Source organism: Mchenga conophoros, linkage group LG8, assembly GCF_057382185.1.
Source record: "Mchenga conophoros isolate Kocher_MC1m ecotype Shallow Benthic linkage group LG8, M_conophoros_male_GT1.1, whole genome shotgun sequence".
Lineage (NCBI taxonomy): Eukaryota > Metazoa > Chordata > Actinopteri > Cichliformes > Cichlidae > Mchenga > Mchenga conophoros.
The window spans coordinates 29,729,408-29,746,448 of NC_140533.1; the positions used below are offsets into that span (position 1 = coordinate 29,729,408).

Below are 17,041 nucleotides of genomic sequence, written 5' to 3' on the forward strand. Positions count from 1 at the left end.
GTTGTGCTGCAGGGGAGAAAAACACTTTTCTTCTGCAGCTGTTTGCTGAAGCCAGAAGTTGAGCGATAAAAACAGCTCGGCGTGATTCGCCAGGAACGATGAGAAGCTTTGTTTCGCTGCTGCCGATGGAACTTCGGGGAGTTTGGTATTCGAGTTTGGTATCAATAAAACATCTGATGTGTCAGTGTGTTTGCACCTTCACTAACTCTGCAGAAAAAGCCTCAGCACTGCTTCATGCATCTGTTTCTGCCAGCAGCACAGGAGCAGCTGTCCAGCTGTGACCATGGTCACAGTCAGATTAGCACAACGCCAAAAATCTGGGTTTTTAAGGCTTAACTTAGTAATGCAGTGCACGCACTCAACAGGCCTAACACTGCGCCACTTTGTCTCTTTGTTAGTGTGAATGATGTGATGTCATGTGTAGCGCTGATGTTTTCAGCATTCTGTTTCTGATCGCTGCACGCACATGTCGGCGGGCGGAGGCAACCTGTCGCAGGCTGACTGCAGTCAGTCTCACTCAGGTTGGCAAATAATCACAGTTTATAAACTCAAATGTCCAACGTGCCGTTAATCTGAGGAACTCCGTGTGGATGACGACTCAAAGCTAAGTCCTGTGTTACCACAAACATCCACAACACAGTTGCACAGACTCCAACTCATTCACATTTCATTGGTGTGCTGATGCACTAAAGACGGCAGCTGACTGTGAGCATTTTTGTTGTGCCTCAGTCTGTTTCTCTACTCTGACTGTTGCATCGTTAAACTGTGGATCTGCCAGCAGCCAATCAGACTACATCATAAAAATATCCCCACTCTGTCATTTGCCAATGAAGGTGAAGCCAGTGAGCCTTATGTCAGGTTGTCAAACATGAGACTCCAATCCAGCCCACAGATATCTTTGGAAGATGTGAAGGAGGGCACAACGTTTTAGACTTTCAGATGTATTTTAAGTATTTTGTAGTATTTAAGCTTTCATAGAAAGATAAAGACCACCCCCATGGTCATTCATACTGCACCAAACTGATGCAGCTAATCAACATGCGATCTTTTTTTTGTTATCATGTGGAAAAACTGAGACACGCCACTGTGGGACATCTCAGGGATTACAGGTGAAGGTGATTGGTTGCTGCTATGACAACCCCACCACACATCAGGTACGCCCACCCTCCCGTTATTGTCGAGGGTTTCAGCCCTGCAGCCTGTGAGGCCCAAACTAATCCTCTGTGGGGTCTCAGGAGTAAAACCTTTGTTTTCATCTTTGCAAATAAATACAAACGTTAAAAGAGGCCCATGTGTTCTCTTCACATCAGCACCAAACTAAACAAAAACTGTTTTAGGGACACAATAAGATCAGAAGAAGACTTAAAATAATGAAACTGTAGCCACTTCCTGGCTCTGTTCATGTTGTGACGATGTGTTACAGATAAACGACTCTATTGGCTGTATGGCTAAAAGGAAGCAGTTTTCTGATTGGCTGTTAGGAGGGATTATGTGTGGGATGTAAACAAGGATGTCAGCACCAAGTTTTATCCTCAGACAAGCTGCCATCACCTGTTGTGAGCTTAACCAGGATAGATGTAGCCCACATTACTTTCTCTCCATGGTGGAAGTGAAACAGTAACAGCAGATTCGACACACACCTGCATCTACATCATATCTAGTAAAGTCCTGCACATCTGTATGACTGCAGCTGGCTGCCCCTCCCTGCACGGCTCCACCTTTTATTCACCGCTTTTTTATTTTAATGACAGAACGGCTGAAACAATCCTCAGTCAGCTGGTGTAGCTTCTGAGGACAACAACCAAATGTTTGCATGTATGCTGCAGATATGAGGATGAGGACTCTTTATTCCAGGTGAGAGTCATGCTCTTCAAAACAAGGTTCATTTCAAAAACCTGACAAAAGCAGAAATTTTCCTCCATTCACTGCATTTAGGCAAATGTGTTCCCTCTTTAGTTCCCACAAGGAGGGTTTATGAGCCGACACGTGGGAACTCGACAGCCTGATGTGCCCAGAGACTCGATATCCACACATCATCATTCATGTCCCTGCAAACTAAATATTAGTCGGGTCTTTCTTGGACTGAGGCTGAAAGTTTTAATCTGTTAAGTTGCTGTCGAGTCGGTGTATTTCTCTGAAATTCAGGCTCTTTGGAAAGTTTTCTAATTATAAATAAAGTTTTATGGTCAAGAAAAACTGTTGCTTTGTTGACGTGCGTGTACGTGCCGAGGTTGAGGACTTACAGGGGAAATGTAAGGAGAAAACAAAGGCTAAAGGGGTTAATAAAGACCCACGCTGATGGAGCATTCTGCCTCTGGATCACACCCCGTCTCCCTGCAGACGGGCGGCGGAGGAGGAGGCGGTGTTAGTATTCCAGCTCGGTTCTCCGGTTCCTCAGGGGTCAGCGAAGCCTCAACAACAACAACAACAAAATCACAACTGCACTGAGCCCGTCTCTCACCTTCACAGCGATTAATGTTCACATCACAGCAGGGGGAAGAAAATCCCCGCCGCCGCCTGTCGTCTCTGGACGCGTTCCTGTGCCTTCTCTTCTTAAACGGCGCTGAACACCCTGAGCTCTCCTCCTGTCTGAATCGCTGCGTTCTGAATTCAGATGGTTTCCCATCGCTGCCACAGGTTCAGACCAACAAGGCTTTAATATCTTCCTCCCCATCACGCTGAAGCGCCTCGTCTCGAGTCTCCTTCTGTCTGACAGTGTGAGTCTCGGCGCTGACCCCGGGGGGTCGGCATCGCCTGTCAGCACTGATGCTGCAGAGCTTACAGGTGGGTTAAGAATCTGCATTCAGAGTGGAGGTGGACGTCCTTCTGTGAGAGCGACTCGTGGCCTCCTGATGAGAAGTCGAGAGCAGCGAGTAAAGTAAACACGAAGCATTTCAGTGGTGTGGGATTGTGTCGAGGTGTGCGTTTGTTCACACAGTTTATGTCAGCTCATCAAAAAAACTCAAATGTAGAGTCTATAACAGGGAAATATATCCATGTGCTTCATATCGACCAGGACAGCCGACGTCATGTCTCCGTCCAACAGAGCACCTTTGGGATGTGCAGCCAACCAATCAGCAGCTGCGTGATGTTGTCAGGTCATATGGACCAAACTAGGGCTGTTGGATATCACGATATATTTAGGATGACGATATGAAAACATGTATCGTTTCATTGTACGTTGTCGTTTGTTTCGTGGTATCGCAAAATAAACTGTTTACAGCAGCGGTCTCCAACCTTTTTTGCGCCACGGACGGTTTATGCCCGACAATATTTTCACGGACCGGCCTTTAAGGTGTCGCGGATAAATACAACAAAATAAAAGTAGTACCGGTACCGAAAAAAAGAGGATTTATTCATAACACACGTGGAAAGACCCAGGAAAACCGAGTTAACGATAAAAACGATAACAAAATAACGCTGAAAACCGATAAAGACCCTGAAAACCAGACATTTCACACCCGAGCCTCAACTCTCGCGGCCCGGCACCAAACGACTCACGGACCGGTACCGGTCCGAGGCCCGGGGGTTGGGGACCGCTGGTTTACAGCAATATTTTTTCATCATTTTGACTGTTGTTGTAGCAACAACGACGGCAAAACCATCGTGTGGCTCCGCCGTCCGCTTGTTTATTTTCCACATAAACCTTTCACAATAAAGCTGAAGATCCTGTTGAGAGTTTTCAAAATAAACTGAATCACGTGAAATAGTCTGTAGAGTGTTTCCGGACGAGAAGATAAAAAGTGCCTCAGGTGCTCCAAATAAACCTTAGACACCAACGTTAGAACAGGCTTTCCCCGCAGCACGACGTGTAATAAATACAAAGAACTGTTTCAACTTATGTCTACAAATGTATAGCTTCATGCATCGCTCAAAACACTCGACGTCCAGCTGAAAAAACTTCACGCAACTCGAGCTGCCCGAGAGCCACAGAATTTACAGAAAATGTAACATTTGTGTGATAAATGTCGTTGTCGGGACGATCGGGATATGAGATTTTGGTCATGTCGCACAGCACCTCGTTGAATCTGTGCCACAAAGATCCAGGGAGGTCCATATGCACCCACTGGTGACAGAAACACTAAACAAGCTGACACACACACACACACACACACACAGCCAAAAACAAAAACAGAGGTCAGAAGAGTTTGAAGTTGCGTCTCAGGTTGGACGCGACTCAGATGGCTTTTTAATGCACTGCTGTCAATTAGAGGGAGTCAGAGAGGAACTATGGGCTCCTGGGGAGGGAGGGGGGAGGGAATGGATGATGCAATTGTAACACCTGCTTAGTATAGTAGGGTTAAACTTATAGACTAGATTCGAGAGGAGTAAAATAAATTTGAGAGAATTGAGTGTTGAACAGCCGGTAGATTTATTACAATGTTACAGTGGTGCAATAATCCAATGTAAACAGCATAGAAAATTAACAGAAGATCAACAGAGAAGAGCGCTCTTTTGAAAATAACAACAAAATAAAATAAAATAAGTAGTCTCTTTAGACCTGACTCCTGATGAGCAGGATATTGGGAGTTCAATAGTTTCCCAGAGAAACAATCCGTATGAAGTAAGCAGTTTTTGCTCTTGCTTATCTGAAATCCTGCGATTCGAAGTAATTCAGACTGTAGCTCTACTCCTGCATCCAGAACAGCTGGCCACACTGCTTTTGGATTCGCCAAGAGTTTTCACAGGGTCTGGCTCGCCATCCATATCCAGAACCACTTCAGATCCAGGATCACAAAAAACCAGTCTGCACATACAGTACAGAGCAATAAACAGAATAGTTCTTAACAGTTTTTCTAAATAAAATGAGATCTCATAAAGTTTTCAAAATCAAGTACACTGTTGTTTTAACATTGTTCTGTCTCTATGAATTCCATTTGTATTGCTTTACAGCATTACAATCAATTGTATTTAAATACCCCTTTTTAAGGCATATGTAATCACATCATGAAATGTTTGTAACGTAACTAGTTTTAAATAACTTATTTACATGTATTAACCTATAACTGAAATGACAAAGTGCAGAAAAGGCACTGCACAACATTTATGGCTAAAAGAAAAGTGCATCCTGCATTAGTTTTGCGCATTTGTGAAGATGCCCAATCAAATAGACAATAAAATAAAATACGACATTCCATTTCACACACGATTCAAGTACTCCGACTGGTTTTAGCTTTTTTTTAGACAATACGGAATTCGCACTGTTGCAGTGTTTACCACATGTACAATTAGCATAAGTTTTCCTGCTAACTTATCATCTCTAGTAACTCACCGGAATTCCCAAGAAACAAATACACGCTCTGCCTGGTTTTGGTCGAGAGTAAAACACATAAAGGCCTCTGAAAAGTACATAACTTTAAGTTAGAGACTGTTGAAAATAACACTTATTTTATACCAAAAGACTCACTGTGTAGCTTGTTATTTGCTCTCGGTGTCTTGCTCCGTTTTGCCTAGCTTAATGCAGCAACGTGCTTTTGTTGCATTCACTGAACTACGGAAAATCAAAGTGTGTTCAAGGGGTGTCGGAAATAATAATACCAGGTAAAAACAAGAAAATACTAGTAACCATGTCTATAGGGGTTACACCCTCCCCCTTTGAATAAACATGAGTCCCTTCATGTACTTAAAATGTATCTAAACATCATAGATTTGAGTGTTTTCATAGCTACTAAACGACTCAAGAGCTTGGTTAAAGTTATCCAGAAATCGTTGTGCAAAGGATATAAGGGGTTGACCCAACTGGGGGTAATGAAACCATCCTGGGGGTCGCTTTAATCTCTCAGATTTTCTCACTTGAGGTGTTTCAGGAGTTATTTCAGGTGTTTGTTCAGCATGTTGGTCAGTGATATTTTCACTATGCTCTGTGTTTTCTATCTCAACATCTGGTTCTCCTGGAACTTGGACATTATGATTCTCTCCCATGATGTTAGAGTGAGATTCCTCATTCAGCAGTTCAGGTTCAGTTTGATTTCCCTGTCCATGGTCATTCTTGTCCGAGATTGTCTCTATTGGTTGAAGCAAAGAGTTGTCACTTTCGAGCGTACATGGATCATTTTGAATTTCGGAGCTTGTTGTCTCATTTTGCACATTGGAATGGTTTTGAGTTTGGTCACAAATCCTGATAAACGTCTCGGTTTGGATTGAGGGATGACCTGAAATGCATTCATACTCCTCCTCAGACTCTGACATTTCTGTATCTTTAGGTTCAGAAGGGCTCTGCCGAGTCTTAGGTCGACGTGGAGGTTTGGGCTTTGTCTCAACCTCATCCTCAATGTCTGAGAGATCACCACATGCAAGTAAAAGGTCTCGATGAAGAGTCCTGCTCGGACCACCACCCTTCTCCGGTTGGACCACATACACAGGAACATTTTCCAGTCTCTTAACAACACGGTACACCATGTGTTCCCATTTATCGCCAAGTTTGTGTTTACTGCGCAAACGAACGTTCTTGACTAAGACTCTGTCCCCAGCTTGAAGTGTGGACTCTCTGACTTTTTTATCAAACCTGTTCTTGTTTCGCTCAGCAACTCTCTTGGAGTTTTCGAGTGCAATCTGGTAACTTTCCTCAAGCCTAGCTTTCAGATTGCGCACATACTGGGAATGGGATGTTGGTGAGTCCCCTGTAACTGGCAACCCAAAGGCAAGGTCGACTGGTAACTTGGGTTTTCGACCAAACATTAGCTCGTAAGGGCTAAAACCAGTAACCTCACTCTTTGAACAGTTGTAGGCGTGGGTAAGAGGCTTGACAAAATCACGCCAATGAATCTTTTGCTCATCCTTCAGGGTGCCCAGCATACCAAGCAGGGTGCGATTGAATCGCTCAACGGGGTTACCTCTTGGGTGATAAGGACTGGTCCTTACTTTTTTAATGCCTGTGGTTGAGCACAATTCCCTAATCACATGTGACTCAAAATCCCTCCCCTGGTCACTATGGAGGCGTTCGGGGAACCCATAGTGAACTAAAAAGTTTTCCCAAAGGGTTTTGGCCACAGTGGTTGCCTTTTGGTCTCGGGTGGGCAAGGCCACTGCATATTTCGTGAAATGATCTGTGATGACCAACACGTCTTTGGTACTCTTACTGTCGGGTTCAATAGAAAGAAAGTCCATACACACCAATTCCATTGGGCGTGTGGTTTTGATGTTAACCAGTGGTGCTGCTTTTTCAGGCAAGGACTTCCTTCTAACACAACGACCACAGTTCTTTATTTTAGTCTCAATATCAGCACCCATCTTAGGCCAATAAAATCTTGCCCTCACTAGATCATGAGTCCTCTCCCACCCCATATGACCCATATCATCATGGAGCAGCTTGAGAACAGTAGACCTAAGAGAGACAGGGAGTACAAGCTGGTAAGTTGTAACTGAGTCACACTGTCGTTTCCTATACAGAAGGCCATTTCTCATTTCAAAACGTTTCCATTCTCTGAGCATCAGTTTTATGTCAAATGTTTCAGACCTGTTTTCGCATGGAACATCAGCACCAGATTCTAGTAACTGAATGACGTGGTTTATGCTTGGGTCAGATCTTTGGTGTTCTTTAAGCTCATGCTCAGAAAACAAGGGAGCAGCTACTTGACCAGATGTTTCAGCATCACTGTATGCATCAGGAATGGCATCAGCACTCATAGCCAAGGACTCAACCAGAATGACACAAGGTGAGTTCTCACTGTTCTCATTGAGAAGATGCTTATTACATATAGCTGCTACAGTGTCAGGGCATACACTGTTAGAGCTTGGAAGGGATCCGAGAAGGCGTGAGGTGAGTTGTTGAATCCTGTTTTCCTCTTCCAATGTCACACTATCTGCAGCCAGAGTTTGATGAGGCCTCCGTGATAGGCCGTCGGCATCCTGGTTAGCCTTCCCAGCTCTGTATTTGATTTGGAAGTTGAAGGTAGACAACGCTGCTAACCAGCGATAACTCGCTGCGTCAAGTTTTGCCGTGGTCAGAATATATGTAAGCGGGTTGTTATCCGTTACAACGATGAACTCGTTACCGTAAAGGTAATCATGGAATTTTTCGACAATGGACCATTTCAGAGCTAGAAATTCTAGCTTATGAGCTGGATATCTGGTCTCGCTTGGTGTCAATCCCCTACTAGCATAGGCAATGACGCGCATTTTACCATCCTGCTCCTGATAAAGAGCGGCACCCAGGCCCGTGGTACTAGCGTCAGTGTGCAGAGCATATTGGAGCTTTGGATCTGCAAACCCCAATACAGGGGATGATGTTAACTTCTCCTTAATGCATTCAAAGGCTGACTGACAAACAGGTGTCCATCTGTCTGCAAAGGGTTCTCGAGGATTGAGATATTTAGAAGTGCCTGTTTGTTTCTGGCCTTTTCTGAGAGGTGGATAGCCACATGTGAGATCGTTTAAGGGCCGGACTATCTTTGAATAGTCCTTAACAAATCGACGATAATAGCCTGTGAACCCTAAAAATGACTTCAGCTGTTTCAAGTTTTGTGGCACTGGCCAGGTCTTGATAGCAGCAACCTTTTCAGGATCAGTCTGCACACCATTTTTGGAGACAATATGGCCCAAATATTTAACTGATGTCTGGAAAAAGCGACATTTTTTCGGGGACAACTTTAAGCCATATTCACGAAGACGGTCCAAAACATGCTTTAGCCTCTGTTCGTGTTGCTCGAGGGAGTCTGAGAAAACAATCAAATCGTCTAGGAAGACGAGTACCTCCTTGAGATTAATGTCTCCCATACACCTCTCCATTAACCTCTGAAAGGTGCTGGGAGCATTTGTGATGCCTTGGGGCATTCGATTGAACTCATAAAACCCCAGTGGGCATACAAAGGCTGTTTTGGCTTTATCCTCCTCCTCCATCTCTATCTGGTAATAGCCTGACTTCAAGTCCATGACAGAAAACCAGTTTGAACCAGATAGGGCGGAGAAGGTCTCTTCGAGGTTTGGCAACGCGTAAGCATCTTTTACCGTTTGCACATTAAGCTTGCGGTAATCCACACAGAGGCGTACCTCACCATTCTTTTTCTTGACTACAACGATGGGGAATGAGAAGGGAGATTCTGACTGTCTTATTACCCCAGCATCGAGAAGCATTTTAAGGTGTTTCCTGACTGCTTCGTAGTCATTTGGATGAATGGGCCGCGATCTCTGTTTTATAGGCGTTTCGTCTTTAAGCTTGATCTTATGCTTAACTTTAGTGGCATGGCCAAAGTCGAGATCGTGGCATGCAAAAACGTCACGGTAGGCACTAAGACTCTGCGTGACCCGACTTTCCCATTCCTTGGGCAGAGGTGAATCGCCAAAATCAAAGGTCAACTGGTCACTGGGTAATGAACATGAGTCTGCAGACAGGCTGCAACAGCCTGCAGAGTTTGCACTCGACGTGGTTTGAGTTTCAAGGACTTGGTCTGCAATGTGTAGTTCAGCAAGAACGCAGTTGCCAGGAAGGATGATGTCATGATCGGTTTCGTTTCTGATCCAAATAGGATGCTTGTAAGGACTTTGACGTGGCACTGTGATAAGGCAGCAATCGACAAAGATTCCTCCCGGAAGGGCTGAGGAAGTTGGCTGCTCTACAACTGCCCATCTGTCAGTGGTTGGTGAATTTAGGTGGGCGTAACTCTCTAGGCAAACCCTTTCATGAGCTGGTATTACGTAAGGTGTGTTGCCCCTCAGTGTCATTAGTCCAAGCTTTCCTGTGCTTTTTGTTTCATGTCTATGTTCAAGGATTTTTAAAATCTGACTATAGCCATAGACAGCTGATGAAATAGGAGTATCCCTACAGTGTTCCTCATATAAAACATCAAGGGCATTTGTACCAATTAAAACTGGTAAGTCTGTGCTGGAACGTAAATCAGGGACAATGAGAGCTAATGTAGAAATTTGGGGCTCAGACTCAACAAACTCCTTTGGAAAGCCAATTGGAACTTCTACATACCCTAGATAAGGTACAACTTGTCCATTTGCACCCTCAACATCTAAGTCACTGATTGGCTGGATGGGAAGATCAGACAAATGTCTCTGGTAAAATGAGTGTGAAATAGTCGTTACTTGCGACCCAGAGTCTAACAAAGAATTGCAACTCACTCCAGCTATGTTGACATTAGCTGTGCACTTCTTGCCAATTAAGCCCTTTGGAAAGCTGGAATGACGCATACTTGTTCGTACACAACACTTTTTTGTTGGGCGGTTTTGAGTGGGACTTTTGTTGCTTCTAGTTCCAGTTTGTCCCTCAACTGAAACAGGAACTAGTTTAAATCAGAGTCACATTGGTCTTCCCAAGCTTTTTGTTTTACCCTTAGCTCTTTCCGCTTGGCTTCAACAGTACTGGGATTCGGCTCATTGTCACAAGAGGGAGCTATATGGCCATCCTCGCCACAGTTAAAGCAGAACCATGGGCGAGGCTTTTTGTTTTTGCCAAAGCCTTCATTTTTCAACGGAGAGTTCTGTGTTTGTGCCTCCTTTAGCTGCTGTTTCTTTACAGCTTTTGGGAACTTTGCCTGAGGTTTCTTTGCAACCATGGTTTCCATTGAAGCTTTTAAGGAACTTAACTGTTCTTGCAGTTGAGCAATTTGTTTTTGCAGTTTCTTGGCAGATGCTTGAGCGGAGCTGCCAGTAGCAGCAGCAGCTTGAAACTCAGTGGTTGGGTAAACATTTAAAGGATTGGACTGCACCTTTACTTTTGAAATTCCCAAGTGCTGCTTCATGCGAGTTGACTTGGCTGCCTGCTTATCTTCCTCTGTTCGCAAGAGTAAAAGCAGCTCAGAAAAGGAGGGTGGACTGGATTTCTTTTGCTCTAGATGGAGGCTAGCGATTAGGTTATCATCCCAGCATCCCCTACAGAACTGCTTCAAAAGCTGCTGATCGAAATCACTAACTGGGACTCCTCCCCCTTTTACAACTTTGTCAAGGGTAGTCTGCAGCCTGTGCACATAGGCTGAAGGTTTTTCGCCAGCATTTTGGTTTGTACTCAAGAATTTTGCGAACAGCTCATCAACGTCATCTACAGTTCCATATGCAGAATCAAGCAAGCTCAAAAAGTCTTTGAGGCTGGACAAGGGACCCAATTGTTTAACAATGTTTGCAGCTGGCGGTAAGAGGCTGTCAATGATCTTCCGTACTACTTGTCTTTCAGGAACAGAAGAATCTGCAAGATAAAACTCAACATGACTTCGCCAAGTGTCATAGTCAACCTCCGTATTAGGGCATGGAGTTTTTCCAGAAAAGGACCTGAATTTTACAGAGCTTGGATAGGATTGGGACATATCAGTACTTTTGACAATGTGCTCCACAATGACCCTCTGGACTTCAGGTGTGGTCAAGTGTTCAGGGTTCAGAATAGGAGCTGGTCTGTCAGTAAGGGAAGGATTGATGGTGTCAGTGGTCAGAGTGGGTGGGATAGTTTCACTGCTTGGTCGTCTCAAAACAGAACCAGGTATTAAAGGGACTGGGTCATCTACTGAAATGACCTTAGAGGGGGCTGTACCCTCCCTTTCCCCAGCAGAGGCCTGAAGTTTGTTAAGTTCACTAAGTAGCATTTTCTCATAATCTACCCCACTCACCTTAGCAATACCCTTTAAATTAGAAAGGTAAGACTCTGTAGTACTAGCCGTTAGCTTAGCACTGTAAATTGGGGATAAGAGTTGGATGCTGTGAACTACATTTGGGTCAGATGTTGTTCTGTGACAGGGTAGTTCACCCTGAATCGACTCAATGGCTGTGCCATACTCAAACTCAACTATAACTGTATCTTTAAAGTCAGGGTCAGAACTAGCAATTTTCACTGTTCGTGCAATAGAACCATAGTGTTGCAAAAACTTAACAACTTCTTCATCAGTCTCTGTACCAGAAAACCCACTGATTAGTACAGCATTTGGTACCTTGATACGTTCACGTTCAATGACATCCATGTTACTTCAGTGGAAAAATGTGCAAAAATTGTCATAAAACTGCCAACTGTGTGCCAATGATTGGATTAAAGGCATTAAATAGCCAAACTCCTCCTGGCTGGCTCGCCACTTTTATGTAACACCTGCTTAGTATAGTAGGGTTAAACTTATAGACTAGATTCGAGAGGAGTAAAATAAATTTGAGAGAATTGAGTGTTGAACAGCCGGTAGATTTATTACAATGTTACAGTGGTGCAATAATCCAATGTAAACAGCATAGAAAATTAACAGAAGATCAACAGAGAAGAGCGCTCTTTTGAAAATAACAACAAAATAAAATAAAATAAGTAGTCTCTTTAGACCTGACTCCTGATGAGCAGGATATTGGGAGTTCAATAGTTTCCCAGAGAAACAATCCGTATGAAGTAAGCAGTTTTTGCTCTTGCTTATCTGAAATCCTGCGATTCGAAGTAATTCAGACTGTAGCTCTACTCCTGCATCCAGAACAGCTGGCCACACTGCTTTTGGATTCGCCAAGAGTTTTCACAGGGTCTGGCTCGCCATCCATATCCAGAACCACTTCAGATCCAGGATCACAAAAAACCAGTCTGCACATACAGTACAGAGCAATAAACAGAATAGTTCTTAACAGTTTTTCTAAATAAAATGAGATCTCATAAAGTTTTCAAAATCAAGTACACTGTTGTTTTAACATTGTTCTGTCTCTATGAATTCCATTTGTATTGCTTTACAGCATTACAATCAATTGTATTTAAATACCCCTTTTTAAGGCATATGTAATCACATCATGAAATGTTTGTAACGTAACTAGTTTTAAATAACTTATTTACATGTATTAACCTATAACTGAAATGACAAAGTGCAGAAAAGGCACTGCACAACATTTATGGCTAAAAGAAAAGTGCATCCTGCATTAGTTTTGCGCATTTGTGAAGATGCCCAATCAAATAGACAATAAAATAAAATACGACATTCCATTTCACACACGATTCAAGTACTCCGACTGGTTTTAGCTTTTTTTTAGACAATACGGAATTCGCACTGTTGCAGTGTTTACCACATGTACAATTAGCATAAGTTTTCCTGCTAACTTATCATCTCTAGTAACTCACCGGAATTCCCAAGAAACAAATACACGCTCTGCCTGGTTTTGGTCGAGAGTAAAACACATAAAGGCCTCTGAAAAGTACATAACTTTAAGTTAGAGACTGTTGAAAATAACACTTATTTTATACCAAAAGACTCACTGTGTAGCTTGTTATTTGCTCTCGGTGTCTTGCTCCGTTTTGCCTAGCTTAATGCAGCAACGTGCTTTTGTTGCATTCACTGAACTACGGAAAATCAAAGTGTGTTCAAGGGGTGTCGGAAATAATAATACCAGGTAAAAACAAGAAAATACTAGTAACCATGTCTATAGGGGTTACACAATGCAGGGACGGTGGGGTGAGGAGGAGAGGAGGCAGAGGAAGGCATGAAGAAGAAAGTCAAAGAGAGAAATGAGTGAAACTGAGGCTGACTGAGTTATTTTCATGACACTGATGGACTCTGATCTACATCTGAGCTTTCAGACACATCTCATAGTCCCACCATGTTTTTACGGTGAAGTCGTGCAGAACATGGTGCCAGCACTCTGAATAACAGACCAAGGATTTCCAAGCTTTGCTGAACTGCTTTTATTATTTTATTTTTATTGGTTTAAGGAGATACCAGCTGCAGCGATGGCTGCTTTCTCTCGAATATATGGAAATGATGCTCCTGCCCTCGTGGTGCTCAAACTGCCTGAGAGGATTGGAGCACTTCGGACTTGACGTCATCGATGCCGATGACAGAAATCGGCCGAGTTCTGCAAACAGAAGCTCTCAGTCAGCGTCTGCTCCACTAAAACAACAGCCAGAGTCATTTCTTTGAACGACTCAGTTAATTGTGAAACATCAGGGAGCCTCCCACTTTGCAGAAAAGGAGCTCCGGCTTTAACGAGGCCGGCTGCTGCTGCTTTGTTCGTGACTCGGCGCCGTCTGAATCCCCAAACAGCAGCTGCAGCCACACACTCAGAGCAATTACAGACCCTGCCTGTGGAAACATTTCACTCTCAATTAGCAGAGCCAATTATGAGGTTTATTGGCATGCGGTCAGTGTTCCCACGAGGAGCTGCCTCCTGCCCTCCGACCCGATCGATGCGGTACGAAGGTTTCTCAGTCGCCATCGCAGAGAGCGCCGAAGAGGAAAAGCTTCTGTTGTTGTTATTTGGAGAAATTCTTGTCCCTTAAAATCTCAGAGCAGCTTCCTGCAGGGCCGTCTCCTTGTGATAACAAAACCCACAACTTTTAAGGACGGTGTTGGACTCCGTTTAAGATTCACAGAAACAGGAAACAGGTGAAGATTTAACCACACACAGCAGGTCAAAGGTCATGTTGTGAGGCTTTGATCGGGGAACGATTTCATGACACGCACGCCATTAAATAAACGACAGCATTAATAAATCGTAACTCTGGTTTGAGGATGGTGGAGGCTGCGCTGCTCCACCTGTAGACAGGTGCAAAACAGGTCAGGTGACAACATCCTGATCATCTTCAGCTTTGCATGATTCACAGTTCAAAATAATCCTCATCCATCTCATACCGGTGTGAAACAAGCCATTTTAGCTCCTCCCCTTTTTAATGCCTCACTCTGATTGGCCTCTTCTGACACACAGAAGGTTTCAGCAGCAGCAGGCTGTAGTTTCTTTGCTCACGAGCTTTGTGGTCAGATGACCACGTCGATATCTTCTCTCTGTGACATCACACATGTCTGTGCTGCCCTGGAGATCTGCCGTACATGATGATGGGAGCCGCCGAGAAACCACTCGTGACTGCGACCAAATGAACCTCCAAAACTTCATGTTGCGACTTTTGAATTTGAATGTATTTATTTAAAAAGCACCTTTCAACCGAGCGACCGCAGGCAGTGAGGGTCGACCATAATCAGGATCTCATAAATCCAAACGATTTTCTCGCTGACGTGAACATTCATGAGCAGAGTCAGCGAGCAAACTCTGGCTATTAGTGACGAGCACACGCTTCATTCAAAAATATGTCTTTTAAATCTTCTCAGAATCCAGAATCTTAACGTAATAACGGCGCCCTAACCTGACGATATGATGGAGTAAATGTTGCTTGCTGCACCTTTAGCCCCGACTCGCCCCCCACCCTCCCTTCCTGCTGAGAGTCGGGCCGACACATTATCCTCCTCTCAGTCTCACACAACTTCTCAGTGTGATAGATGAACTCTGCCAGCTGAGGCCGGGAATAAAGAGTCGGCCTGAAAACCCAATTATCCCCCCACTCTGTGTGTGTGTGTGTGTGTGTGTGTGTGTGTGTGTCACAGCTTGTCAGATATAATTACCCGTACCGAGGACCGTTGGCTGGATCACTCAGAACAAAGTTACATGATTATAAATCACACTAGTAATTTTCAGTCTATTTTAATAAGTGCTCTTTGTGACGGCCCCATTTCTCTCTCTCGTCCCTCCTTCATGTCTGACTCTTTTTCCCGTCTTCCCGTCTTTTAGCCTCTCCACCTCACAGCCCGCAGGAGGTCGCGGCCTGCTGCACCTCACACAAAACACCGACAGAACAAATAATCAGGTCGGTTGTCCAGCAGCTCCAATCCAAAGCTTCTGTATTTCACTTTGCAGTATAACTCAGACACTGCCGTTTAACAGGAAGTACAGGTCTCCACAAATGAAGAGTGGCGATGAAGGTGTAGTTCAGGTAGCAGGTACGCAGCGCGACTGTCACCTGTGCCGGAGCGCGGCTCTTCCATGTAAGAGAAAGCACTGAATTAAAGGCAGTTATGATGAACGTGAGGGTGGTGGTGAAGAGCTGGAGCAGCTTTTTCTCTCTTTGTTCGGAAACACATCTAAATATTTATTCCATTAAAAAGCAGACAGATTAAAATACGTGAAAGAGTCAATAGAGGGCTGCCGTGCGAGCTTCACGGTGAAGGCTGATTTGTGTGGAAATGATGGAGAGGAAAAGAAAAGAGGAGGTTGTAAAAGAGGGAAGAACGAGCAGGAGGGAAGCTGTGATGGAGCACAGGACGGCCACAGGAAGAGAGCAAAAGGGAAGGCAGAGAAGAGGCGGAGAGGATTTTCATTTACTTCACCAGGAATGTGATTAAGGTCACTGTGGTGATGCTTGCTGTAACCATGGCAACAGAGGATAGAGGCGCTGCGGTCCATTCTGAGAACCAACAATGAGATTTTCTCTGTGTGAACACGAACCCGACCTGTGAGTAAGAGTCTGTTCTTCCCGCTCGCTCATGTCCGCAGGTTTCCTGAACCTGAGCCAACCTTAAACACTTCTGTGTGGCCTCCGTCTTTAAGAACATCCCACGCGCAGGAGCGTTCTCTGCAGGAGTAAGAGCTCCCCAGAGGAGCTACTAACTAAACTCATCCCAGCACGAGGCTGAAGGCTGGACTTCAGCTCAGCATTCAATCATATCATCCCGGAGATCCTGGTCCAGAAACTGTCTCACCTGGGACTCTCCACCCCCATCTGCCTCTGGATCAAGGACTTCCTGACAAATAGACCACAGTCTGTCAGACTCGGCCCCCACCGGTCCAGCACCATCACACTCAGCACCGGGTCTCCACAAGGATGTGTTTTGAGTCCCCTCCTGTTTACGCTCTACACATCCGACTGCTCCCCTACCCATCTCTCAAACACCATCATAAAGTTCGCGGATGACACCACAGTGGTTGGACTCATCTCAAGGGGGGATGAGTCGGACTACAGAGATGAGGTCAACAGACTGACTGAGTGGTGTTCAGTTAACAACCTCCAACTGAACACCACGAAAACTAAAGAACTTATCTTGGACTTCAGGAAGGGCAGAGCAGACCCGGCCCCACTCTACATCCACGGGAGCTGTGTGGAGAGGGTACACTCCATGAGGTTTCTGGGCGTGCAGATCTCCGATGACCTCTCCTGGACTGCAAATACTACAGCGGTGGTTAAAAAGGCCCAGCAGCGTCTCCACTTTCTGAGAGTGCTCAGGAGGAACAACCTGGAGGAGAGGCTGCTGGTGACATTTTACAGAGCCACCATAGAGAGCATCCTAACGTACGGCACAACAACATGGTATGCAGGGTGCTCAGCTGCAGACAGGAAAGT

The 17,041-nt window shown here is 44.7% G+C and overlaps 2 long non-coding RNA genes across 2 annotated transcripts; both read right to left on the minus strand.

Moving 5' to 3' along the window:
- Nucleotides 1-4,390: 4,390 nt before the first annotated feature.
- On the minus strand, nucleotides 4,391-5,701 carry LOC146569166 (uncharacterized). The gene is made up of 3 exons (XR_014893535.1): nucleotides 5,408-5,701; nucleotides 5,273-5,339; nucleotides 4,391-4,747 (listed from the first exon to the last, which is right to left on the minus strand). It is a non-coding gene; the product is annotated as an uncharacterized LOC146569166 (long non-coding RNA).
- A 5,930-nt stretch (nucleotides 5,702-11,631) lies between these two features.
- On the minus strand, nucleotides 11,632-13,302 carry LOC146569167 (uncharacterized). The gene is made up of 3 exons (XR_014893536.1): nucleotides 13,136-13,302; nucleotides 13,001-13,067; nucleotides 11,632-12,475 (listed from the first exon to the last, which is right to left on the minus strand). It is a non-coding gene; the product is annotated as an uncharacterized LOC146569167 (long non-coding RNA).
- Between the last annotated feature and the right edge of the window lie 3,739 nt (nucleotides 13,303-17,041).